The sequence below is a fragment of the Elaeis guineensis genome, chromosome 2, assembly GCF_000442705.2.
Source record: "Elaeis guineensis isolate ETL-2024a chromosome 2, EG11, whole genome shotgun sequence".
Classification (NCBI taxonomy): Eukaryota; Viridiplantae; Streptophyta; class Magnoliopsida; order Arecales; family Arecaceae; genus Elaeis; species Elaeis guineensis.
In genome coordinates, this window is record NC_025994.2 from 100,156,527 (window position 1) to 100,169,767 (window position 13,241).

Genomic DNA, 13,241 nt, shown 5'->3' on the forward strand with positions numbered 1-13,241 from the left:
TATGAGCCACTAAAAGAAGAGAGCTTTGAAAGATGCTTCATTCGAGAAAAGAAGATTGAAAAATATTATTCGGAGGAGTTCACTCAATCTAAATTAGAGTTATTTTATTGAATTTTTTTTAAAAAAAATATATTTAATTTTTAAAATTTTTATTTTTTATATCAGAAACAATGTCCTCGATGTGGTGTCAGAAAAATCTTTTAGCAAAATGAGGAATTACCGACTTTAAAGTGCCGACGCCAGCAGGACGCGTCGGTATAATTTAATAGTGCCCCGTATTTCCAACACGATGCGAGGGCGTCGGACGCCGTTTATTGAATCCCTTCTCCTTTCCGACCCATCCCAGCTCCCGTGCCCAAGCTAACTCACTCCTCTCATCGATACCTCCTCTCTCCCGAGCCAAGTCCCTCTCCGCCTCATCGCCGACGGTCTACCTCCTCCTCCGGCCTCTCGTGGCCGACGGTTTCCCTTCTCCTCCGGCCTCTCCGCCCCTCTCCTTCTCTTCCCTCTTCCATTCCTCTCATTCTTCAAGAACGTGTCAAGCGCTTCGGCGGTCAGGTTGCTGGCGAAGGAGCTCCGATCATCCTTCTGGCGGACCAATCTCCCACCCGCCCATTTGATCTCAGTCAGCTAGACGGCGCCTCCGATCTTACCTCCACGCTCCGACGGTATGTGTCTACCTTCCCCCTTTCTTTTCTTGGCTCCGTCTCTCCCACGAGAGCCCTTCCACCTCCTCTCCTTGGTCTTCTCCCAAACCCTTCAGCTCTATCCCTAACCCTAACCGAGATCGGTCATAGTATGATCTCTGGCTGTATTGTGAGTTATTGGTGTTTCTGCATGCTTAAGAATTTAAGGACGTAGATTTAGTGGTGATTATTTAGATTAAATTCCTTAATCTAAATAATGGTTATCTTGTACCTATCTTCGATCTGGTTGAATGTTTGTTTCTTGCTCGGATTCTGCTCATGGATCATTTATGTTGCTGTATTTCTTTTGTCACCTGTTTCTGGGGTGGCAGGTTTATCATCTTCATTTGTTTCAGTGGATTTGCTTTATGTTTTACTGTGCCGGACTTTGCTATTTTTTCAGCTGGGTTCTAAAAATCTGTGGCTGGTTTATGTTTATTTAGTTGGCTACTTCCTCTTCTGATTCTTCTTCACAAATCGTCTTCACGCTTTACCAAACACTTCTGGCATGTTGTGTTGTTTCATCAACGTCTTTTCCTTGTAGGCACAGCGTCACAAGTTGGTTTCCTGTACTTTATCGTATCATCTTATCCCCACAGCCTGCTTCAGAGTTTTGGTTTCTTCCACGATTATTCCTTTGTTGCAATGTTCTGTGCTACGTTTGGGATACTTTACTGCTGTTGGTTGCCGTCTTCAACACTTGTGCAGGAGGATGTTTATCATCTTCTTTTCCATTTACGCTAAAGTATCATATTTTGATGATTTGATTTCATTACTCACACCTCAAGTAGTTGAATCTTATGAGAAATTGTCTAGTTGCAAGGCAATTTTTAACTTATAGTTATATTGTTGCTTTATTTTATTAGTCAATGTTAATGTTGAAAACGCTGCAGAAAATGACCTTGTTATACTGTTAGTCGAAAAAACAGGGTGACAGCATTTTGTGCATTGGTTAACTTGAATGTTTTGTCATGATGCTGGCTCAATGTAATCTTCCTAAGTCTTTTTGTTGTTAAAGAGTATCACTAGCTATAGCAAAAGGCATGAGTGGTCAAAACATTTACATCAACTCTCTAGCTAGATTTTTTTTCCCTTGCTGTAGAAATAGATGCAAATAAAGGCTGTCTTTTTGATAGAGCCTTCCATATTCTTTAAATCTTTTGTGGAATATAATTCGCCCTTTTGCTCGAGCTTATAGAATGAGGCAACTCCTCTCACCTACCTTTAGGTTAAAATATCTAGGACTGATAGATGCTAGTGCTAGTGGAGCAATAGGATCACCCATCACCATTACATATTTGGGAATTTGTTTATCCTAGCATGGATAATTTGGTGTTTAACAAGTATAAAGGTGATGTATAGTTTCATAGTTCATGCTTATAGTGACTGTTTCTGTGGCTGAGAATTTGAGACCCAAATAAGAATTTGGGGGATCAAATGAGCCTTCAAGGGCCTTCTCAAGGCCAACTTCATGATGAGGATTTTCAGAAGATTTGCTTACTGAAATAATTTAAAATGCACTGAATACATTTTAATGGTATCACATTCTCTTTCTAAATTTATCTGCAATTTATTATTGGTCATGTATTTAATATAACATGAGCTGATATCTTATATGCTGCAGAACTTTATAGGTGTCATAATTGTCATAGAGTTGGTGTTCTTAGGACTAGTCACAACAAAAAGACTCACATAAAAGCTGATCTGTGTTTGGGTTCCTGTTGATGCTGTATTTGTCTGTATTAATTTTCTATGCTACATTTGAAGGATCATTATTTACCTACAACCTTTACTTCTTGCAAGTAAATTTTTCCATTAATTACTTAAGGAAATAGACCAGATAATAGAAAGACATTTGATTGAATACGCTTGCAGTGAAAGATGGTTGCATTTTTTAATTTTTTATTGTGAATTTCAGTTTGATATTATATTCTTTGATTGAATTAAAGAAATTAGGACATGCAACAAATTAGGACAGCCTGTTAAGAGGTCGGGAAGCCTATTATCTAGTTTTTTAGGATCTGTTGCACGGAAGTGTCAATTGCGTCCAATCAACTACACTAGATGGAATGATATGCTTCCTTCGTATAAAGTTGAGCTATTACGGGTTGTACAGGTAAAAAGATAGATTGAAATTGTATGTTAACTAGTTAAAGATTATAGTAGTTGATTTAATCTAACATTTATAGTTTTCTTGTACTTTGTTGTAGACTAAGTTTGTGATCCCTCCAGAGAGCCATGATTGGATAATAAAGTCCCTGAATCGTAAATGGAAAGAGTATAAGGCCAAGTTAAAGAGGGATTATAAGAAGAAGGGTATAACAAAGGAAGAGGTTGCTCGTACCTGTCCTCCTGATGTGTACCCTCATCAATGGATTGAGCTTGTACACTACTGATTTTCGGAGAGAGGACAGGTTATGTATAATCTTCATTTACTCTTTATTTTATACATTATCAATATCAATTAATTATTTATACAAGATATGTCATATTGTTTATTTTATATGGCAGACATACTCTAATATTGGTAGAGCTGCACGATCATCTCAGTTGGTGCCTCACACATCAGGTTCTAAGAGTTATGCAAGGCTCAGAGCCGAATTTGTATGTTATACTTTTCTAAATCACAAATTCTGGTTGATTTTTTTTAACCTTTATTGGTCTTTATATGGTTCGATTCTTTGTAGACTTCGATTTTTTGTTCATTCAATGTTTGTAAATACTAGTTGATCAATGTATGTAGTGGTCCAGATATGGAAAGATTAATTAGTTTCTCTATTTCTGTTAATTGTCTAGATTTTGTAGTCTTGGCCTATCTGCATGCACATGTAGTTTTTGCCTATAAGCTGATCCAAGAATGTCTCACTCTGTATCCATATTAACTTTGATTATCTTTGTAATTTTCTCTTACATTACACATATGAAAAGGTTCAGTAAACTTAATAAGCATCTGCAAACCTTGTAAAAGCCTCATCATGGGGCATATTGGTCTCAATATCAAGGGATAGAATATGCAATCTCATTTTGCAACATATATTGGAATAGAGTTTTGAGACTATCAAGGTTAGAAGTAAATGTAAACAATCCCTGTAAGTGGGGTATGGGAGTTTGGTCATGTGTCTGCCTTTTGTGCTCTTAGTGCTGATTGTGGTCATCAATTTCACATGTTTCCTGGACTGGAGGTTCACCAGGTTCAACCCATGCTGGATACATAGAGTGGGAGGCTCTTCATTTGGGATCATGACTATTCTGTTGGTGCTTGGATTTGTCTTGAAATATAAGGCCTCCTTCAAGAGCTGATCTCAGGTAACTTGGATACAAATTTAGCTTGAATATGATCTCAAGGGCTCTCTTCAGTAGTATTTTTACAAATCCAGCTTGAATACAAATCCAAGCAAACTTTTCAGTGGTAGTTTGGATTCTCATTTCTCTCACGGACTGCCAAATGGTTGTCTGTTTAAAGAGTGAACCAGTTACAAATGGGAAAAGAGAAACAGAACATTAGCCTGAAAAATATATTTCATAATAGGCAGTGTCCAAGCACCTGGTTTAACAAATCTGTATTTCAGATAATCTTCTAGCATGTATTTCAAGCTCAAATTTGTGATGATTCATTGAACTGCAGGATAACTTGATGACTAGTTGCATGATTTCTTGGCGAGTTGAATGATTTTACAGTAAGTTAAAACAGGGATTGCATCATGCACAGTAGATTAGTCGAACGGTTTTGAAGTGGTGGCTATATGCTAATGTGTTTGTTTATTGAATTTTGTTCATGAATTACAAACAATAAAAAGCCTCATCCAATTCATTATCTCCTGCTCTGTATTGTATAATGATATATCTTGTGTCATATATCATATATTGGATCATATATTATATAACATATACTTTTTTTCTATAGATAGAAGAGCATGGAAGGGAGCCTGGTAAGGTTGAGTTCTATAGAATGACTCATACGCACCGAGATGGCAGCTTTGTACGAGAGGAGTCTAGAGATCTGATCGTATGTATTGATTTATTTATTAAATAATTTATATTATAATTTTTTATTATTAATATATAGATCTGTTCTTTAATATATAGGATAGGGCAACCACACTTATTGCAGAGCGTACCAGCGAGTCATCATCATCTGCAGAGTGCAGTAGCATCGAGGATCAGGTGTTTACTGAGCTTATAGGACCAGAGTGTTATGGCAGAGTAAGGGGATATGGAGTTGGAGTTACCCTCACTCAGTTGTCTGCAGTGAGCAGATATACTGAGGAGTGTAGACAAAACAACAGCACTGCAGAGGTCTGTAGGCTAGAGACACAGATACAAAAGATGAGTCAGAGACATGATCTACAGATGGAGGAACTGAGACGGAGCTATCAGATAGAGATCGTGTCATTGAGGACTCAGATGGATCAGATTACATCTTTTTTACATGGTTTTGCCTCGCATCAGGTAATTAGCTACATATAATTTTTAGATTTTATATTATTTTCATGTATATCTTTATTATATAGGCTTTATGAGTTGTATGTACTAATTTCTATATTTTCTACTTAGTAAGCTTTTTTTCTATTCCTTACAGGTCCCAATACTTCCAGTAGTCTCCGAGATGATGATACCATGCACAAGTGATAGATCTCTCTCTTTTTTTTTTAGAATGGGTTCTACTTGAATTCTCTCTTGTTCAGTTTGAGCTTTTAGTTTAGGGCTTATAATTTTGGTTTCATTGGTTATGGGTTCTTTTGGGAGTAGCTTTGGGGTAATCCAGGTCTGGGCATGATAGATATGGTGGTTTGTTATGATTGACTAATAGATGTCCTTTTAAGAGCATATCTTTCTCTTATGAACTTCGAACTGAATGAAATGGGTTTGATCGTTTGTTGTGATGCATTGGTTGGATTTTATCATTTGTTGTTGGATTGTTATTTTGCCGTTGATCAAGTCTCAGTGGTTGCTGATATTCTGTGATGTGATGTTGCAAGATCCTTTTTTTTATATATATATTTTTTTGATGTCTCTATGTGAAGTGATGTTTCAAATCATTTTTAGCAACATTTCAGCTTGATGATGACTTGATCTAGCTTCTACTCGCAGAGGTTAATTATTTGCTGGTCATAGATAACCCAGCATCTGGTTATATATGATGAGGAGATAGTTACTGTCTGCTCATCTTCCCACTTATACAGGAGAATTACACCTCAAGTTTTTCTTTTCCTTTTCTTCCTTTTCTTTTTGTGAGTGCGTGTGTGTGTGTGTGTGTTTCTTTGCTGACATTGCTTGCTTTTGAACAAGCTCTAGAATGTCTAGAATCTCATGCATCTTTATGTCTTGATCAGATAATATTATTCTTCCTATTCTCATCTCTACCCTTTTTCTTGAGGCAGATCCTTAATTTGGTCAGGTTTCTTTGAATTTTGTTTAATGAACTTTTTTCTTTAAACAGTTAGCAAATTTGTGCCCTCATTTTTTGGTTTCTGGTTCTATAGTTTGTGGGTTCTTTGTTGTTGAGATCTTTAATTATTAAATAGGTGGGGCTGTGGAAACATGTTCTAGTAAGCTACACTGAATGGTCACATGGAGTGCACAGAATCAAATCATTGCATGTCTGTGTGTTGGTGGTCACTGCATTTGAAAAACAAATATAATAATGTAGATTACCACATTATGACATTTAGTTGTTGGGAATTTTTCTAGAAGCTTGAGGAGCATGCCAGGTTGGTGACTGACCTTCACTGTAGTGTGGATTTGGGAACAAAACTCAAGATAATATAGATGCTGACCTCCTCTAACCATCATGATTGTGTGAATTCTTGCTCAGTGATTAAGTGGTAGAGCTTTAAGAAAGCTTCCTTTCTTAGCAGATGCAGCTGTTTCCAACCCTTACAGTCACAACCCTATCAGTTTTTTGTACACTACAATAGAGACTGCACTAATAGAGCTTTCTGAGTTGCATGCATAAACCTTCAAAATTGGGTGTCATTGTAGATTGTGGCTAGCATTTGATATCAGTTCCATCTGCTGCCTTCATTTTAATTGGCAGTTTTATGATAATCCACACACCCTGGCCTATAAGAAGAATATCAGGTATCGATACCTTATTGCTTCTCAGAGTAATTGCTGCAGGTTATAGCAATTAAAGTTCAAAGAAATCCTACAATGTTCTTGGCGCCGGTTTAGAGAAGTGATTCAAAATGGTTGAATTGGTAGGGAGATAAATTGCGAAGAGTTAAACCAGTTGGTGCATTTTGCCATTTTGATAACTTCATGTTCATGTTCTGTATGTTTCTAAGCAGAACCATAACTGACATGCATTGAAATGGACACCTCATTGCCCTGTTGCAGTGTTCATACTGAGCATATGTGATTTTGTTTGGTTCTTTCATGATTAATGAAATTGTATAACAAAGATCTATAGTACATATGTTCTGTATGTTTCCGCAAAATATACTTGATGCTCTTCCATGGTTGATCTATCATGTCCCCTTCAGAGCTTGAGCTAAAATCTGTCATGTTTGAGTCTATCATGACAGAAAAAGTGTGAGCTCTGTTTCTAGGAATGTTGCAGATAACCTTGGTGGTGCAAAAATATGACATGAAGCTGAAAATATGACTAATTATGCTCAATCTTTAGCGCTTTCAACTTTCGAAGCTTCAATAAAAATTTGGTCAGAACTTTCTTCAGACTTTTTCCTCTTTGCATGCTTTCCAGCTGGTAGGCTGGTACCCATATAAAATTTTGTTTGGTGAGGATCAAAAGCGGCAACCTAACCTGTTACAGAAATCTAGTATACCACCTACAGAAAGCGGCAATAGATCAACAATCCTGAAGATTAGTTTTTAGTGGCCATGCTTCTAAAGCAGATGACCTTTCAGGGAGCTGCGCTTGTGTTGAATCACATTCCTTATTTGAAGTAACAACGAAACAACTCTGTTGGGGCCTTGCAAAATTTTTCAGACAAAACAATGGCAGACGTTCTTCCCGTGAAGGATTAATATGTCACTAAAAACGGACCATATACAGGTATGACCAAGAGAGAAGGTCATATTCATTGAAATTAATGTCACTCAAAACGGACCATACATTAAATACTGTCACAGAGGGGCTTGTTAATTTGTCTAAGTAGATCTGGGTCATGATGTAACCAAACTCTTGACTTGGTCGCTACATGAGAACATGTTTGTCTAAGTAGTTCTGGCTTGTAAAATATAGGATACATCGAACATGTTAAACAGCAGTTATTATTTTTATCATTGTTACCATCGCTTAGGGAGCTAGATTTGTTTGAAAAGGATATTAGCAATCATAAGTGCTCATAGCATTGGTGGTATTGCTTATTTTTCTGTGCTTGTGAATTTCAAATATCAGCATCATATATTACCCTGTGCAGCACAGACATGATGAGCTAATTTAGTCCAATTGGTGTTTATAAGTACTCAGTTCAATTCATTTGCCACTAACTCTTGCTTCACAGGTTTCAGTCTTCAGTTATTAATTCACTGAGATTAACTGAGATAAGAAAATAAATCTAGGACTTTTTTCCCAAACTAGACATCAGTACAGTTTATATTGTCTCTGTGCCAACCCGAAGTTCGCACGTAAGCAGAGAGATACTTTCTAATACCCAGAATCATTAATCAGATAATTGAATTTGCAGCAAGATACAAATCCAACCTCTCAATCTATTAATACTCTGATCGGTGCATGGCTTCCAAGCCACTCGCTCCTGATGCATGAATTTCCGTGATTCTACATTTTTTTTATATTTTTTGTTTAAAAAACCTTTGTGACGCTTATAATGGTCGCAACTAACCATGGTGTCATGTTTCCCAACGACGGAAATAAATGTTGCAGAAAGCCATGTTAGCAGCGCTCATCTACGTCGTTAGATACCACTGAGACAACCCTTTCTGCTGGAACCCGACGGCGTTTAAAAGAGTGGAAAAGCCTATAATTTTGTCACCTTTCTGCAAGCGTCGTCGGACTCCAAAGATGGTTTCCCACTCCTGCATAGTCGGCGCGCGTGTAACGCTTTGAAAAACGTCGTGGACCCATTTAGCAAGCGTTTATTTGCGTTGCCAAAAGTCAAAAATAACGTCGCCTATTACATATTTTTTTTTCTATAATGTTTGTACTCTAAATTATTATTATAATAAAAAAAATTTATTTAATTTTTATATAGACGTTAGCTCCGATGAAATCACAAAAAATTTTTTATATTCTTACAATTACTATAATTTTCTCTATACTTTTGATGTTATTATTAACATAATTTTTATTTTATTTATTATATTTTAAATATTCGAATACCAAAACAACCTATCGCAGCAAGATTTCCACATCGGCATATCAACTGCCATGCCTCAAGCCTGAGATATAACATGACCATTCTACCGTCAGGCACCGTTTAGGATGGCAAGGAACCAATAATAGAAATTCTGCAAACAAATCCATTTCAAATAAAATATAACAAAAAAATCTAAATCTATCATTTATTAAATAAATAAATAAGTACCGGCATAGAGCGTCTAAATCCTGATGCATTAGTGTACCAACTAGGTCAATCAGCCTTATTTTTTTTTGGCACTGACACAATCATTTATTAACCTCTAATTCCTTTATTTATTTAGTGATGAGCTTATACTACAAGCCTTGTTAGCTCAGAAAGGACCGCAGATCAGATGGATGCCATGTACTGCAGAGCCGACAAAAGAATGCCAGCCACCTTTTGTCTACAAATGATTTATCTAAAATCCTAAACTGATTTAACACTCCTTTTTTTGTTAGGTGGGTAAGCGCAAAAAAGAATTAGATTGTACGTGATTAAAAAAAAAGTATATATTTTTTAATCATATATTATTTTTTTATATAAAATGAACGATCACATCATTCTAATATAAAAACAATCCAAGAAATTAGAATATAAAATATCACATAATGCTCGGAGACATTCATCTCTCTCATGCCAAAATCAATCACCAATTTGATCAGCAATAAAGAGGCCATCCAATTTGCGATACTATTCACCTGCCAATAGATATGATGAACAACCATCGCAAAGCACTGATAGAGGGACTCTCAGACATCACAGAGGAGTGGATGAACTGGCACGTGCTTTGTATCTTTCTGGATCCGGTCAATGATCGTAGTAGAATTGCCCTCCACGAGGATCCTCTCTGCATGCAGCCCCTGTCGAGCACAAATGATGCCCGTCCGACAGTCCGGAGCTCTACTTTAGAGACTGAAGGCTCAAAAAAAGGCACTACAAGAAAATAGTGATTTTGTGGTTGAAATTTGCGATCGATTTTGCAATTGAAATTTTTTGCGACTAATTTTATGACTGATTATTAAAAAAATAATATAGCAATTGAAAAATATCGATTACAAAATTAAAATTTTACGATTGATAATAAAAAATTAATATAACAACCGAAAAAATCGATTACAAAATCGGTTGCAAAAATTAAAATTTTGCGACTGATTTTGCAACCAAAGAGTTGAATATAAAAATAAATTTATAAAATATTAATTTTTTATAGATTTGCAACCATAAATTCAATCGCAATAATTTTTAATTATTTAATTTTATTTTTAAATAAATTAGCAATCGATTTCTCGATTGCAAAATAGATTTATTATTTTACAGTCGGAAAATTGATTGCAAGCTTTTCATTTTTTTATTTTTATTAAAATATTGTGATTTAAAAATCAGTTGTAAAATTCTTGACTTGTTTTTTAATCTATAGATAAGTTTGCGATCGATTTTTCGATCATAATTTTTTTTTATATTTTACAATCAAAAAATTAATCATAAAATATTTTAATTATTTTTTAATTTAAATATGTTTATGATTGATTTTTTGATTGTAAAATATTAAAAAAATTTGCAACCAAAAAATTGGTCGCAAAATACTTAAATTATTTTTTTAATCTATAAATAAGTTTGCGATCGATTTTTTGATCATAAGTTTTTTAATATTTTATAACCAAAAAATTAATCACAAAATATTTTAATAATTTTTTAATTTAAATATATTTGTGACTAATTTTTTGATTATAAAATATTAAAAAAATTAATCACAAAATATTTGTTACGCCTCGAACCCAACACTCAGATCGGATACGTGATGGCTGCACACTCCTTAGAGCAAGCCCTAAAGAATATGCAAGATCAAAAATAATTCATTACAACCTCAACATCTACAATGTCTAATTTTAATAATAATTAATAAAATTTATATAATTATAAATTAAATTTTTTCAATCCTTTGATCATATATCAATAAACCTCTATTTATGCATCTGCTCACTCGCACATCCATACCATAGCCAATCATGAGTATCCTGTAACTCTGAGAAGAAAAAGAGAAATGGAAAAGTGTGAGCTTTACAGCCCAGTAAAAATTTTCATATCACACCAATATAATAATATAATCTGAAAATAAGAATAAATAATAAAATATAAAATCTCATGTTCAATATCCAGAATACTGTAAATATCCATAAATTATCTATCTTATCAAAAGAGATGCATCATCATGTGTTAATTGGTGAAATACTTTTGTTCAGCAATCGTTTCATATCTTGTCTTTCATTTCTCTTTTCATTATCACATGATCTTTAATCTTTTTCTTTCTGATTTTGGACTAACCAAGTCTATACCTCAGTCTCTATCCGAACAAATTTTCACTCAAAAGTCTTTCAAGGCTGTCCTAGGATGAGCTCCTGGCCGGCTATCCCACATACGAAAGCCTGTGGGGGGCTGTCCCAGGCATAAGCTCTTGATGGGCTGTCCCAGGTATGAGCTCATGACTGGCTGATCCACATATAAGCATGTGAGGGCTGTCCCAAGTATAAGCTTCTGACGGACTGTCTCAAGGATAAGCTCCTAACAGACTGTTCCACATGACAAGGCTAGTCCAAACCATATCTCTTATTTTTATTTTCATGAAATTATAATACTTTGACTTCTTTAAGCAATTTTACTTTGCAGTGTGATCAAGATAAATATATCATATCCATATAATCATGCAATAAATCACTGATACATATATATTGACATAATATATTCATGTTCAAAAATCATATAAGCAAATAACGATGTCTCAATACAGCAAATTCATCGATCTCAAATTCAACAAAGCAAAATCAATGATACAAGACCAATAGTAAAATAATATATATAATGGTGATCATGTACAGGGATTCTTATCTTTATCAGTGATTGATCCAAATTCAGAATTCGATGAGCTCCTCAATCTATGAATCCAAAATCAAGATATTTTACTCCATATCTTCTTGTACAATAATTACATCTCTATGTGATTAGGGTTAAATATAAAAATCATAATATAAAGAAATTACGAATGAATGATCCTAATATAAATCCAGAACCTCTCCTAGGATTAATCAAAATTGAGATTTCTTTAAATATCTGGATCCTCCACTGATCCATAAGACTTTTAGAGAGAAAAAATTCATGAAGAGAGAGAAGATTTTAGAGAAAAAAATTTTAGAGAGAGAAAATAAAGAAAAAAAGTGGAGAGAGAATCTTCATATCCTTCAGATGAGGTAATCATGATCAAGATCATCAGAGATCATATCAGGGTGACTCAATATGGATTAACCATGATCGATGTTATAAATTTCGAATAAAGATCGAACTAGGATCCAACCTACTGCACGAATTTTGAAGCAATTTCAGATCGTCTTATTTTTATCTCAAATTTATCCTAAGATCCATGATGCAATTAGAGAGAGAGACTAGAAAGATCCTAGAGAGAGAAATTTTAGAGAGAAAGAATCTAGAGAGAGAAATTGGAGAGAGAAAGTAGAGAGAGGAGAGAGGAAAGAGAGAGAAAGGAGGGTGAGGAGAGAGAAAAAAATTTTTCATTCTTTTTTTTTCTATTTTTCTTTTTTTTTTCTCTTTTTCTTTTCTTTTTCTCTTTCTTTTTTTTTCTTTTCTTCTTCTTTCTTTCTTTTTCTTTTCTCCTTTCTCTTCCCGACAGAATAGAGGATGGACCAAGGAGAACTCGGTGGCTTGGCTCCGATGAGGGGCGACGGCTTGGTCGGATGTTCGGCAGTGACGGTCGACGACGATGAGGCAAGGGATGGCCGGCGGTAAGGTTCGACCGGCAAGAAATCAAGAAAAATCGAAAAAATAGAGTACCACCTTTTTTTTTTATTTTTTGATCATTGGTCGGTCACCGATGGCCAATACCTTCAGAAAAGAGAGATAAAGGGATGAGGATCCTATCCTATGGGTGAGACGTCGCAACCGACGACGTCGGTTGTCGGAAAAGAAAGGAAGGTGATCCGACCGAACAGGGGTTCACCCTTTTCATGAATTTTCTGGCGATCTCGATGGCCGGTGAGGGTTTAAAGCCATGGGGAGAAAGGAAAGAGGGAGAGGAAGAAGGGTCGGAGCCTTACTTGAGCTTCGATGGCATCTTCGACCTTCGATTTTTGACAAACACAATAATGGGAGGCCGCAGCTTCAATAGAGAAAAGAGGAGAGATCAAGCTTGAAGATCACCAGTGGAGAGACTTAAGGGAGGGGG

At 35.5% G+C, this 13,241-nt stretch overlaps 1 non-coding gene across 1 annotated transcript; it reads left to right on the forward strand.

The window, feature by feature from the left end:
* Positions 1 to 290: 290 nt before the first annotated feature.
* LOC105037831 (uncharacterized) lies at positions 291 to 7,481 on the forward strand. The gene is made up of 7 exons (XR_012138871.1): positions 291 to 668; positions 1,231 to 2,802; positions 2,897 to 3,100; positions 3,198 to 3,290; positions 4,591 to 4,692; positions 4,773 to 5,135; positions 6,807 to 7,481. It is a non-coding gene; the product is annotated as an uncharacterized protein (transcript).
* Positions 7,482 to 13,241: the final 5,760 nt, after the last annotated feature.